General features: G+C 40.8%; 1 pseudogene; it reads right to left on the bottom strand.

The window, feature by feature from the left end:
* The window catches only part of LOC133104165 (signal-regulatory protein beta-1-like), a 36,888-nt pseudogene extending 23,665 nt beyond the window's left edge, over positions 1 to 13,223 (bottom strand).
* Between the last annotated feature and the right edge of the window lie 234 nt (positions 13,224 to 13,457).

The following is a 13,457-nucleotide window of genomic DNA, read 5'->3' as shown; positions in this document are numbered from 1 at the left end:
ATGCTAAAATGCAGGTCTGATCATATAACTCTGCCTCCATCCTTTCCTTCCCAAAGCACATTGTTCATGCACATATGTACACTACCAAACGTAAAATAGATAGCTAGTGGGAAGCAGCCGCATAGCACAGGGAGATCAACTCGGTGCTTTCTGACCACCTAGAGGCATGGGATAGGGAGGGTGGGAGGGAGGGAGATGCAAGAGGGAAGAGATATGGGGACATATGTATATGTATAACTGATTCACTTTGTTATAAAGCAGAAACTAACACACCATTGTAAAGCAATTATATTCCAATAAAGATGTTTTTAAAAAAAGTCATTTAAGGTGTGTAATAAAAATATCAGACCCATAGCTTCCTTTCCTTGCAAAAATTACAGACCAATCACTCTTAGCTATTTTAGCTGATTGTTTGGACATTCTCTCTATCTTTCTACATAACATGCTCATGCTATCATTTCTCAGTGTCATATGTTATGGATAGACCTACTACTGTAGGAGGTGATGACTTAGTTCTCTTATATCTCCCTCCACCTGCTATTCACACTTCCTCTCCTCACATCTTTCTATCAGGGACACATCCACTCTTTGATATTATCAGGATTCAGCACTTTTATCATTAAGACCAAAGAAGCATTGTTCACAACTGGGCCATTTAATAAGTCATGAGTAAATTTCCTTCCTTGTACAACTTTTTGTTTTCCCAGGAGTTTTTAAGTGTCTCATTCTCTTCATTGGTTTAGTTTTCTATGAACCTATGACAACTTTGTCTCCAAACTTTCTGCCAGATGGGTATAATTCCCACCAGTATTTTTTAAAACACAAAGTATTGTAGTGGACTTCTGTTTGGAGTACATGTATACCAGGTCATTATGGTGGACAGGGTAGTGAAGTAAGTAATTTTTTTAGGAGAAAGACAATTAACTGGATTAATGCTAATAGTTTTAATTTAATTTTAAGAATGCAGTTTTTAAATGTAACTTCTTTGATTCTGCTCTGTATCTGCTTCTCATACTGAAAATCCCAATTTCTAAGGACACCAACACAATTACTTATTTACTGCATCCTACAATACATATATAATATTTATCAACACCAACACCAATATTAATACCAATCAATATGATTATTGAATAGCATTTGGGGTATTTTTGGTTCTTTTTGTCCTCAAGATATGTTTCATTGGGGATATAGATACACATTCTTATGTGTTGCATACTATCTCCAAGGCTCACCCAAATTCCCTGAGCTTGACGACTTTAGTGCACTCAGGAGCACTCCAATGCCAGTAACTTCATGGTTTTACCTGACAGGTTTATTTATTTATTTTTTTTTTTATGGTTGTTTTTTTGGAAGGTTACCTGTGCACACGGAACACTGAAAGTATTGGAGTACTGACCCTCTAATGCCTTTGGAAGCAGCTCTCAATCAATGACCAAAAGGGAGTTGATATATAATATCCCAAACTCCTTTCCCATAGAGAGGGATAAATCTGAGACTTATGTATCATTTCTCACAGTTTCCCAACTGGATTAAGCTCCAGTTACCTGCAGTGGTAGTTGGCTTGGGGACCTACCCTTTTTAAACTTTCTGATTCACCACTGCCTTGTTGGGGGACCCTGCACTCAAATCCTTGTCTCAGGATCTGCCTCTGGGTGAATCCATCCTAAAACTGTATGTTTTAAAGTCCCTTGAGATAATTTGCCTTTGTCAGGGTAAGCCATAGTTAGATTAAGTAATTTCATTTCAGATTTAGTAGTTTAGTATTTAGGACTTTGTTCATTTTGAATTTTTAAATGTTCATAGGTTTTCAAAGTCAAAACCTCAATCAAGGTAGAGCAGAGAAGTCTAGCTTTCATTCCTGTCCCTTCTACTCTCTTACCTTCCCCATCAGTAAATTTTTAAAATTAGATTTTGATTTATTTTCTTTTTTTAAAAAAATAAGCCAATATGAATATTCTAGTATTTCCCACTTTTCTAATCATAAAACCTAGTGTGCTCCACACACTGTTCTACATGTTGTTTTCTTGTTTAATGTTATCCTGTGGTCCCTCTGAAGCAGTGTGCTGAGTTCTTCTCATGCTTTTTTACAGTGCAGAGAACCCCATTGTCTAACTGTACCACAATTTATTTAGAAACACATCTTTTGTCCTCACTAATAGTGCTGTAATCAAGAGACTAACTGTAAGTCATCTTGCACTTATGTTAGCATACCTTGAGGTACATTTGTAAGAGATAGATTGTATTCACAGGATAATATGTAATTACGACTATGTATATGTAACATATAATTTTCCTGGATGTTGTCACATTCACCTCCTTTTGAGTAATGTAATTTTGCATTTCAACCAGCAAAATATGGAAGCATCAGTTTCCCCATAGCTCCTGCCACACAGTGTGTTGTTAAACTTTTGAATTTTTAGCCAAGCAAATAGGTGAGAAATTGTGTCCCAGTGTAGTTTTAAATTGCATTTCCTCTTATATAAAGGTGATGAACATATTTTTTATATGTTTAAGAGATATTCCTATTTCATTTTCTGTAAATTGTCTTTTCATATGGATTGCTCATAATACTATGAAGTTTCTTGTGTTTTTCTTCTAAAATTTTAGAAGCTCTATATATATATATATTAGGGTGATTCTTTGTCTATATTATCAGTTACAAAATATTATACTTGTATACATCCATATGCAAGTTTCTTTTTGTACAGTTGGTCAAATTCTTATTTTGCTTCTTTTTTTTTGAATTATGTTGGGAAAGTTTTCCCCACTTCCAGATTATAAAAGAATTCACACATAGTTTCATCTAATACTTGCAGTTTCACTTTTTCCATTTAAATATCTGATCCATATGGATTTATTTTGGTGTATGGTAGGAGGAACTGTATTCATTTCTGGATTTTTAAATTCTGTTCCATTGGTCTGCCTACTAATGCTCCAATTCATCCAGCGCCAGTGTTGAAAAAACTCTTTTCTCCACCAAATTGCCTTTACAATTTTTTGTTTTCTTTCCTCCACCACTTTTTTTTTTTGAAAGAAATCAATTGGCGATATGTACAGGTTTATTTCTGTAGTCTCTATTCTGTTCCATTGATCTACTTGTGTGTCTTGATGCTAATACTACCCTGTACGATTATTGTAGCTTTATAATAATTCTATGTTCATGAGAGATATTGGTATATATTTTTCCTTATCTGGTTTTAGAACCAGAATAATGTTCACCCTAAAAATTGGGAGGCATTACTTCCTCTTCAATTTTCTGGAAGAATATGTGTAGAATTGTTAGTATTTATTCCTTAAATGTCTGGTAGAATTCCTCAGTGCAGTCATTTGGGTCTGGACTATTGATTGTTTCAGTTGCTGTGTCTTTTAGTTCATTAATCTTTTTCTTCAGTGTGTTATCTGCAATTAATCCCATCTAGTCTATTTTTCATCCTAGTCATTGCAGTTTCCATCTCTAAAACTTCAGTCTTGATCTTTTAAAATGTTTTCCATGCCTCTACTTCACATATTTAACTTTCCTCTAGCTACTTGAACATCCATAGTGTAGTTATAATAACTTTAATGTCCTTGTGTACTAATTCTATTATCTGTCATTTCTGGTTCATTTTCAAATGATTGATTTTCTCATTACAAATTGAATTTTCCTGTTTTTTCATGCCTGGTCATTTTTATTGCATGCCAGATGTGACTTTTACTTTGTTGGGCATTGGAAAATTTGTAATGTAACAAATATGCTCGACTTATTTTGGGACATGGCTAAATTACCTGGGAACAGTTTGACATTTTCATATGTTGTAGTTAAGATTTGTGGTGCTGAATCACAGTATCATTTAGCCTAGAGCTAATTCTTTTACCTCTACTGCAGCAGAACCCTTCTGTGTACTCTCCCAGATGCCTACAAAATATGAGGTTTTTCACTCAGTTTGATGGGAACAGGCACTAGTCTTGGCCTTTTGTGAGCTCCTGGGACTTTCCCCCTGAGGCCAAGCTCAAGATCTTTGGAGTTCACTCTCTGTGTATCTCTTTCCTCTTTGGTGCTCCACTCTGAAAATTCTACCACCTTGTCCTCCTTGGACTTCTAACTCCTCCTAATCAACTCAGGGAGACTTCTAGGCTCCATCTGAGTCCTCTCTCCCTGCATGGTGCCCTGCAAGCTTTCCCAGAGAGTAAACTGGAGGTAACCTTTGGTCTCACCTCATTTGTTTCTCATCTCTTAGATATTATTGTTGTTTGTTGCCTGATGTCCAATGTCTTGTCAACCATTGTTTCATATAGTTTGCCTAGATTTTAAAAAATTTTTTTATTTATTTATTGGCTACGTTGGGTCTTCGTTGCTGCAAGCGGACTTTCTCTAGTTGTGGCAAGCTTTGGCTACTCTTCATTGCGGCGCGCGGGCTTCTCATTGCGGTGCGCGGGCTTCTCATTGCAGGGGCTTCTCTTGTTGTGAAGCATGGGCTCTAGGTTCGTGGGCTTCAGTAGTTGTGGCACAGGGGCTCAGTAGTTTTGGCACACAGGCTCTAGAGCACAGGCTCAGTAGTTGTGGCACACGGGCTTAGTTGATCCGTGGCATGTGGGATCTTCCTGGACCAGGGCTTGAACCCGTGTCCCCTGCATTGGCAGGTGGGTTCTTAACCACTGTACCGCAAGGGAAGTCCTGCCTATATTTTTAGTGGGTGAGTAAATCTAGTTCTTATTATGGGTTTAGTAGAAGTTGACCCAAGTATTTAATTTAATTTAAATTTTCTATCATGTATGTCTTGTCTTTTCCATTATATCTTCTTACTGGTTGTTGTTTGATATATGAAAGATTTTTCTTTTTGTTTGTTAATTTTATAACTTGCTACATTACTAAATTATCTTATTGATTGTAAAATTTAATGTTGATCTTATTAAGTTTTCCAGATGCCATAGAGAGACAGCTTTCCCATTTTCTTTATAATTCTTATGCTTTCTATTGCTTTCTTCTTTCTAAAAGCATTGGATTATATTTCAGCTCAATGTTAAATAATATTAGAAATGGTGGGCATAAGTTTGTGAACTATTTAATATTCTAACAATTCTATCTTTTGGAGATGTTCCTCTTTAAAGCTCTCAGTCCTCTTGGTCTGGAATGACCGGTGGCCATTCCTAAGCCTCGTGCATGGCTGTTACCTTGGGGTCTCTAGTCTCCTATTACTGCTTTTCATTCTTACCTGGTTTTTATTTAACCCCTGTTTGGTAAAAAAAAAAAATGGTTACATGAAATGTAGTTCTTGATGATCTTGCAAACTTAAACTGGCTGTGTGTAGAATTTTAGGTGGAAATCAGGTTCCCTAAGTTTTGAAGGCTGTACTCCTTATATTCTAGTGTTCAATGTTACCCTTGCACATTTCATGCTGATTTCCTTCAAATGTTCACATACAATTTGCTATTTATTTTCAAATCTTGAAAATCATATGACCTTCTCTTTGTCCCAAGAGACCACCTACCATTATCCTTGTTTCTCCATGGTGCTAAGGCTTTAAAATTTTAAAGATTCAAAAGTTCTGTTGTTGTATGTTTCTATGATCCTGCTAGAGTAAACTTTCATGTTCATTTTTTAATATCAAAAACATTATAATCATTTCTTTGCTAACAAACAGGCCTGAACTATTTGCTCTGCTTCCCAGGCTTTCTTTTAATGGATGATATTGAGTCTTGCAGGGTTTGTCTTCAGCCTTGACTGTATGAGTCAGGACCAAATCCAAGAATATACAGGATTTATACAAATGCAGGACAAAATTCAAGAAACATAAGCATTACATATTCTACATAAAAAAGTAATATTTACAATTTTCTGCCTCAATAATTCTAACATCTTTGTTTCTGTGTAATATATGGTTCCATGCTATTAAGAATGTATTTTTACATCTGATTGGTTTTAATATCCTGAATACTGACAATATACACTAATATAATACTTCATATGTTACAGGTCTCTTCTAAGTACTTTGTATTATAAACGCACTTATATTTATAATCCTCACAACAAATCCGTAAAGTAAATATTATTTTCATCCTTATCTTTTAGATGAGGAAATTGAGGCACAGAGTATTTAAGCAATTCACTAATGTCACACAGCTTGTTAATGAGAGCTAGAAGTCGAAACCAGGCCATTTGGGCCCGGAGTCTATACCTTTACCCACTGTGCTTTTAAGCCTTTTTTGTGGCCTTTGAAAACTGTAAGGTTCTGAAGGGTTAGGATTGTACTGATATGTCCCTGGGATTACATTTTACTCTTCTTCTTCACTGTGACTTCTCACTATCCTCATCTTTTATCCTCAGACTTGACACAATGCTAACAACCCACGAACCTTAGGATAAAGACTGGAAGTTGTGACTGTCTTAGAACAGAGGGCTGGATTTTCAGGGGTCTGGACTTACCACACACAAAGAGCCAGGTGCCTGGTCCAGACTTAATCTCCACATCAGGGCTTCCTCTTTGGAACTTCACACAGTAGTAGACACTAGCATCTGCTGAGGTGATGTTACTGATGTGGATGGAAAAGTCAGTGTTGTTTCTCCCTGTTGTGTCTGAAATAATTGTACTCGGGAGAAGGGGCCTCCTCTGATATTGTAGATTCACTCTGGGCCTGGCTAGTTCCCCTGAACCACTTGACGGGTCCCACGGGGAGCAGGAAGGTCACGCTGCAGTGCAGAGTGGCCGTCTCTCCTGCTGCAACTGACACTGACTTCTCAGGCTGAATCACCTGCAGCGTTTCCTCACCTGCCACTCCTGGAGGGAAACACAAGTCAGTTCCAGGTCCCCTGTCTGGCCTAAGGGACTCCTCTTGAGGTTTTTAGTGACCCTGAAACTGAAAATTTAAAAAAAAAAAAAAGCCAGGACTGTGCCTGAGGGCCTCCCACTGTTGACCTGGAGTCCAAGGGAGGGCCCTGGCCTGGGCACCAGGTGGACATGGGCTCAACACCCAGCCCCAGTACTGATAAGCCTGGAGATTCTGGGAAGAACTCTCCCTCTGTTTTGGTTCCTTTTTCTATGAAGCATGACGAATGATTCCTGTTTTTCATGCCTTACGTGAGTTTTAAACGAAGACACAAGCTTGTCAAGGACCCAGAATGAGTGTTGTAAAGGCCAGAAACAGTGGGATCATTTTTATGTGTTCATATTTGCATTAACTAAACCCTGGAGAATATAACAGCCAGAGCTTCCACAGAAGCTATTGTGTGCCAAACATCACTCAAAATACTTAAATATATTAACGAAGTTCTTTAATTTTCACCACAATCCTATTAGTAAGGTATTATTATTTACCCCATTTTTCAGACAACAGAGGCACAGAGAAGTTCAGTAATTGTCCAATGTCAAACATGGTATAAGTGATGGAACTTGAATTAAAACCCAGGCATTAGGTTTCAAAAATATATTTATGCTTTTAGTCACTTTTAGGATGACCTTTCAACTGAGATGTAAACACTGCTGGGAGGGGAGAGATGCCTCACCAGTCTGCCTGGGTCTTGGGTCAGATCTAGGGAAAATAAAGTGAACAGGCAGGTATAACTCCCACATGAAGAATATAATTCTAAAAATCTGAGACTCTGGGAGACTTAATAGTCTAAAAAGTACCACTTACCAATTTTTTTCTAATAGTTCTACAATGCATGTGTAGTGGTGGTTGATCTATCTATCTATCTATCTATCTATCATCTATCTATGTCCCTCTGAACTAAGACAACTCTGACTCCCAGATTCTATGGTCTTCAGCAAGATGGAAGAGTCATGTGCCACACATTCACTTCCTTCCTCAGGATGGTACCCATTCTTGCAGGTAAAGCCGCAGAGGGTCATGGATCCTTCACAGGGTGTCAGAAATATAGGAGTTGAGGAGCAGCTAGGAATCCCTGTCCTGAGAAATGCTTGGGTGGGCTAAATCTTGCCTGAACCTGAACTGGAGAGGAAAGGGCTTCTTAAGTAATAAGAATTCTGGGGGAATTTGTTTAGGAGATCCTTGTTGTAAAAGAGAATATTCAGAGAAACGTCCTGAAGAGAAAGAGGCAGAAAAGAATGAGGCCCTGGAACAGACTCTACCTGCCCCACAGCCAGTGCAGAAATGGTACCACTACCAAACTCAGGTGAGCATCCCTGCACAGTGTTACCTGAGGCCATGGCGCTCACCGGTAAGTCCCAGTAGCAGAGGCAGCAGCAAGATGGAAGCGGCAGTTAGAACGAGGAGGCAGGGACATGCATCTTGGTGGCTCCTGGGACCTGCTTTTTTTTTTTTTTTTAACATCTTTATTTGAGTATAATTGCTTTACAATGGTGTGTCAGTTTCTGCTTTATAACAAAGTGAATCAGTTATACATATACATATGTTCCCATATCTCTTCCCTCTTGCATCTCCCTCCCTCCCACCCTCCCTATCCCACCCCTCTAGGTGGTCACAAAGCACCGAGCTGATCTCCCTGTGCTATGTGGTTGCTTCCCACTAGCCATCTATTTTACATTTGGTAGTGTATATATGTCTATACCACTCTCTCACTTTGTCACAGCTTACCCTTACCCCTCCCCATATCTTCAAGTCCATTCTCTAGTAGGTCTGTGTCTTTATTCCCATCTTACCACTAGGTTCTTTATGACCTTTTTTTTTCTTTTTCCTTAGATTCCATATATATGTGTTAGCATACTGTATTTGTGGCACATACATACAATGGAATATTACTCAGCCATAAAAAGAAACGAAATGGAGTTATTTGTAGTGAGGTGGATAGAGTTAGAGTCTGTCATACAGAGTGAAGTAAGTCAGAAAGAGAAAAACAAATACAGTATGGAACCTGCTTTGAATGTTGTCCTGGAGAGGCCCAAGACTCTGTGCTCTGTGGTGGGAAATGAAGCCTTGTCTCCCTGATATAAGAGGAAGTGACTATCATGGGAGGAAAGTGCTGTGGGATATTGAGAGTTCCTGCTTCTAGATTGTGAAACAGGAATCAGGCACACGCTAAGAAATTACTGCTATAAGGGCCCCAAGATGCTTGGAGAGGCCCTGGAAGACTGTCTTAGTGCCTAGGCTGTGATCCCAGGACACCCACACTCCATCTCAAGGGTGCTGGTGGCCATTCCTCATCCAGGAGCTTCAGGGACAAATTTTGCCATATGGAGGGTGTGTTCCATCTTCTATAACAGCCCAACAAGTGGGCTCAGTGAACTGCACAGCTGTTCAGGGGGGGAGCTCCTGGGAAAGGGGCCTCAGAGGAGTGAGGCCCTGTTCTCTCCCCTCCAGAGGTGTCAGTGTTAAAAATAAGCCACGTCTGATGGGCGCCTCTGGCTTGGAGAGTGCATGGCAGGGGACGTGGCTTTGGGTGAGCAAGGAGTTAAAATACGTGGAGGGGAAGGATGGCTGCTGTTTTAGAGGATGGAGGAGGCCTGTGGGAGGTGAGGAGGGGCCTTAGCATGTTCATCTGCAGGGAGAACAACACAACCAGATCACAGCTGGGAGAAGCAGGGGTGCCTGTTCTGTCTGCTCTGGTCTGGGGTCAGCTCTGGGGCAGAATGGAGTGGATGAGCAGGGGAAACTCCCACATCAGGAATGTGCCTCCTCGTCCGAGCAGCAACAGCCAGCACAAAAGCTGTGTCCAGGCCTCTCAGATGTGAGCTTCTATGGTCCCCATGCCAGACACTGCCTTCTGTGACTCAGTTTCCCCACTGATCCTGATCCTTTCATCCTTCCTGCAGCTGACTGTGTGTTGGTGATGAGAAGGGGCAGATCAAAGAGGAAGTCAGAGACCAAATAATTTGTTCTGTCACATGAGAAGTTCCTTCTTAGCTTGAGACCTTATTATTCTACCTTTTTCTTTCTTCCTTCCTTTCTTTCTTCCTTCCTTCCTTCCTTCCTCTTTCCTTCTGATTGAGATTCCCTGTTGGGCCCTTGACAAGGAACTGGCCAGAGCGTTCCATTTAGCATTCATCATTCCAACCCACTCCACCTTTTCAATGGTGAGAGACTGCATTTTCCAGAGCTGACTGCAGCAATAGCCCCCTTCCCTCATGCTCTTTGACACTCCTCCCATGGAGAAGTGGGTAAAAGTATCCTCTCCCATGAATCTGGACAGGCTTGTGAGAACAACACAGGTGATGTGATGCGACTTCTGAGGGCTTGACCATAAAACTTCCCTGTCCTTCTATTTTATATCTTGGGATGCTCATTTTTCAAATCTTGCTGCCCTGCTATGAGGAGGCCTAAACTAGCACAAAACACAGAGACTGCATGATAAAGACACATGTAAGAGTTTCTAAGGTGCCAGCCAACAGCCAACTCCACTGTTACATGTATAAACGAAGAAGCTTTGAGATGATAACAGCTCCTGGAATTTGTCACTCCTAGCTGAGTCTTCCCAGCCAAGACCCCAGGCAACATAAAGCAGAAACAAGCCATTCTCATACCCTGTCTGAATTCCTGGCCATAACATCACTGACCCTCCTGAAATGGCTGTTTATTGCCCCTAGGTTTTAGGGTGTTTTGTATGCAACAATAGTAACTAGAACAGCACCCTTGGCAACCTTGCTCTCCAACCCACTCATAGAGTCTACCTCCTTCACTGTATTTGGTGGTCCTTGCTAGCAGGGACCATTGAACTTGGTGTTAGGGGACAAGCTTTGGGGCCAAAAGAACTTTGGATGGAATTCTGGAACCATTTTGTATGTGCATGACAGCATGCAAATCATCTACATGCCTGTATCCTACTGTCAACTTAGAAATTACAAACCGTCCTCATTATTTACCTCCCCCATCAGGCTCTTCATTCTGTGTCCCCATCTCAGTGTCTGACATTCCCATCCACTTACTTAATCAAGCCTGCAAACCTGCGTATCATTCCCACCCCCCATCCTTTCATCTAAATACATCGCAAATCCTCCTGTGTCATTTCTTTGAATTCATCTCGGGCTTGAACAGCCTATCAGCTGCCTCACTAACTCTTTCCCTTTTAAGTCTTTTCCTCACACTGTAGCCAGAGGCGCATTTTAAAACAGAAATCGGATCATGTCACTCTTTTTAAGTGGCATGTCTCTGCCCTTAAGGTATATCAAGAGTCTTCTCATGTACCCACCTGATTTTGATTCACCCAAAGTGTTTCCCAGCTTCAACTTGGAAGTTCTTTCACTCATGTTTGAGATCAACTACACCGTCCTTTTTTCAGTGACTCAAACTCCTCACATCTTCACTTTCTTCATGGTATTGAGGATATCCACCCCTTTTTACATTATAGATAAACCTAAAGCATCCTTAATTACCTTATCAGAACTTGTAATCATACATTTATGGTCAACGTTTGCCTTTCCCACTAGAGCTTTTGCCTCAGTGAGAACAGAGGTTGGGTCTGCTCTGTTTCCTACTCAAAATGTTTAACAGTGTTTTTGAAGCAAGGAGAGAATGGCTAGTAATTTCATGTAAGTGTGTGTGCTGTGACCCCAGGTGATAGCCTCTGGTCTGACTCTCCCTGGAAGCAGTAGAGCCACAGGATCCCAACTTTTTCTGGCATCGCACAGCTGCCCTCTCCTCCTTTTCTTTCTTCTTGAGACTTCTCCATCCCTGGAAGCCCAGGGAACCTGGCACTTATAATTAACCACAGTGGTGACTTGCAGCCACCTCAATCTTGACCCATTTGGCCCAGGTTGAGCTCTACTTTTAGTATTGGAAGCTTCCTGGGTGAATGTTATCAGGAGATAAAGAGGCAGACTCCTTGAATGTCCCTATTGCTGATGTCTGACTCTTGGCTGAGATTTGGTAGGTATCATAGGAAGGAAAGGGGAGGAAGCATCATGCCTGTGGAGTGGGATAAGGTCTGGGGATATTAACAAAGAAGACCCTTACCAAACATTTTGTGAATTGTATATACAGACTCTTACCCCAAGTTTCCTTTAGTGTTAGACCCTAAGACTCAGGCAACATTACTAAGTGTGCAGGTGGACACAGCTTAGATCCAAGAGGTGGTTGAGTTGCGCAGTGGGTCTTTTAAGCTCAAAGCCAAGGTAGTAGACTGTAGAGCTAAGGCTTTTTAATGCAAAAGTCAGGTGACTTGTAGAGAAAAGTTTTTAAATTCCAACTGCTTTCCAGTGAAAATGGTAACTGAAGTGCTGAATGAAGCGTAGAATCATTCACTCAGCAAGTCTTTATTAAGTACATGGGTGGTCCAGCCACTGTTCTAGACAAGGGTGTACAACAGTGAAAATAAAAAGGCAACTCCTAAAAAAAATAAAAAAAATAAAAAAAATAAAAAAAATAAAAAAAATTAAAAAAAGGCAACTCCTTGTTCCCCAAGGAGCTAACATGCATGTGAAGGGGTCATGTGATAATAACCAAGTAAGTACATAGCATGTCAGACGGTGAGATTGCTATGAGCAGCATATGGCAGTATAACAGGGACGGGAATGCTAGGTTTGTGGGTACTGCTTTATGTCGGGACGTCAGAGAGTGTTTTAGAAATAACATAATGTTTGGGTAGAGACTTAAAAGAAGTGAAAGAATAAGCTATGCACCTAATGGGAGAAGATTATTCGAGGAAGAGAGGACAACAAAGGCAAAATTCCTGAGGGAAGACAGTGAATGTCAAGGGCCCATTGTGGCCAGAGCCCAGTGTGTAAGTGGGAAAGTGGCAAGACATATAGTCAGAGAGGTGGGGGCAGCTCGAATAGGGGTCCATAGCTTATTACAGACTCCTCTCGACTTTACTTTGAGATAGGAAGGCACTGGGGGCGTCTGAAGTGTGATAGGATCCCTCTGGCTGCTGTGATAAAAATAGCCTGATGTGTGTAAGGTGGAAGCAGGGAGACCAGAGTTAGGAAACTATGGCAATAATCCAGGGGAGTGATAACAGTGACTTAGAACAAGGAGATAGCCATGGAGGTTGTGGGAAGTGGTTGAATTCTGTGTCTATTTGAATGTAGAGATGACAAGATGTGGGGTATGACTTAGATGTGGGGTATGAGGGAAAAGAGGACCAAGAATCATTCCATGTTTTAGGCACATGTAGTGGACAGTCTTTAAGATGGCTCCCAGCAATGCTGAAATTCACATCCTTGTGCAGCCACTTTCCCTTAAGGGTGGACTGCTCCAGTGACTCAACTCTAAATGAATAGAATACAGCAAAAATGATGAGATATCACTTCCAAAGTTAAGTCACAAAAAGAATGTGACTGCTGTCTTGCTCTTCCTCTCTCTCACTTACAATGAGGGAAGTCAGCTGCCATCGTGCGAGGTGCCCCTGGGAGAGATCCATGGGGCAGGGAACTAATGTGATATGTCATGGCCACCAAAGCTCTGAGTCTTGTCACCAGACATGGAGGTGAGCGTGGAGGCAGATATCAAGCCCCCAGTGAAGCCTTGAGTTGATGGTAGCTTTGGTTGACACACTAACTAGAGTCTTTATGAGACTGTGAGCCAGAGAACCCAGTTAAGCTGCACTCAGATTCCTGACCCAGATA

Source organism: Eubalaena glacialis, chromosome 13, assembly GCF_028564815.1.
Source record: "Eubalaena glacialis isolate mEubGla1 chromosome 13, mEubGla1.1.hap2.+ XY, whole genome shotgun sequence".
NCBI classification, from domain to species: domain Eukaryota; kingdom Metazoa; phylum Chordata; class Mammalia; order Artiodactyla; family Balaenidae; genus Eubalaena; species Eubalaena glacialis.
This window is presented reverse-complemented; position numbering and strand designations above follow the sequence as displayed.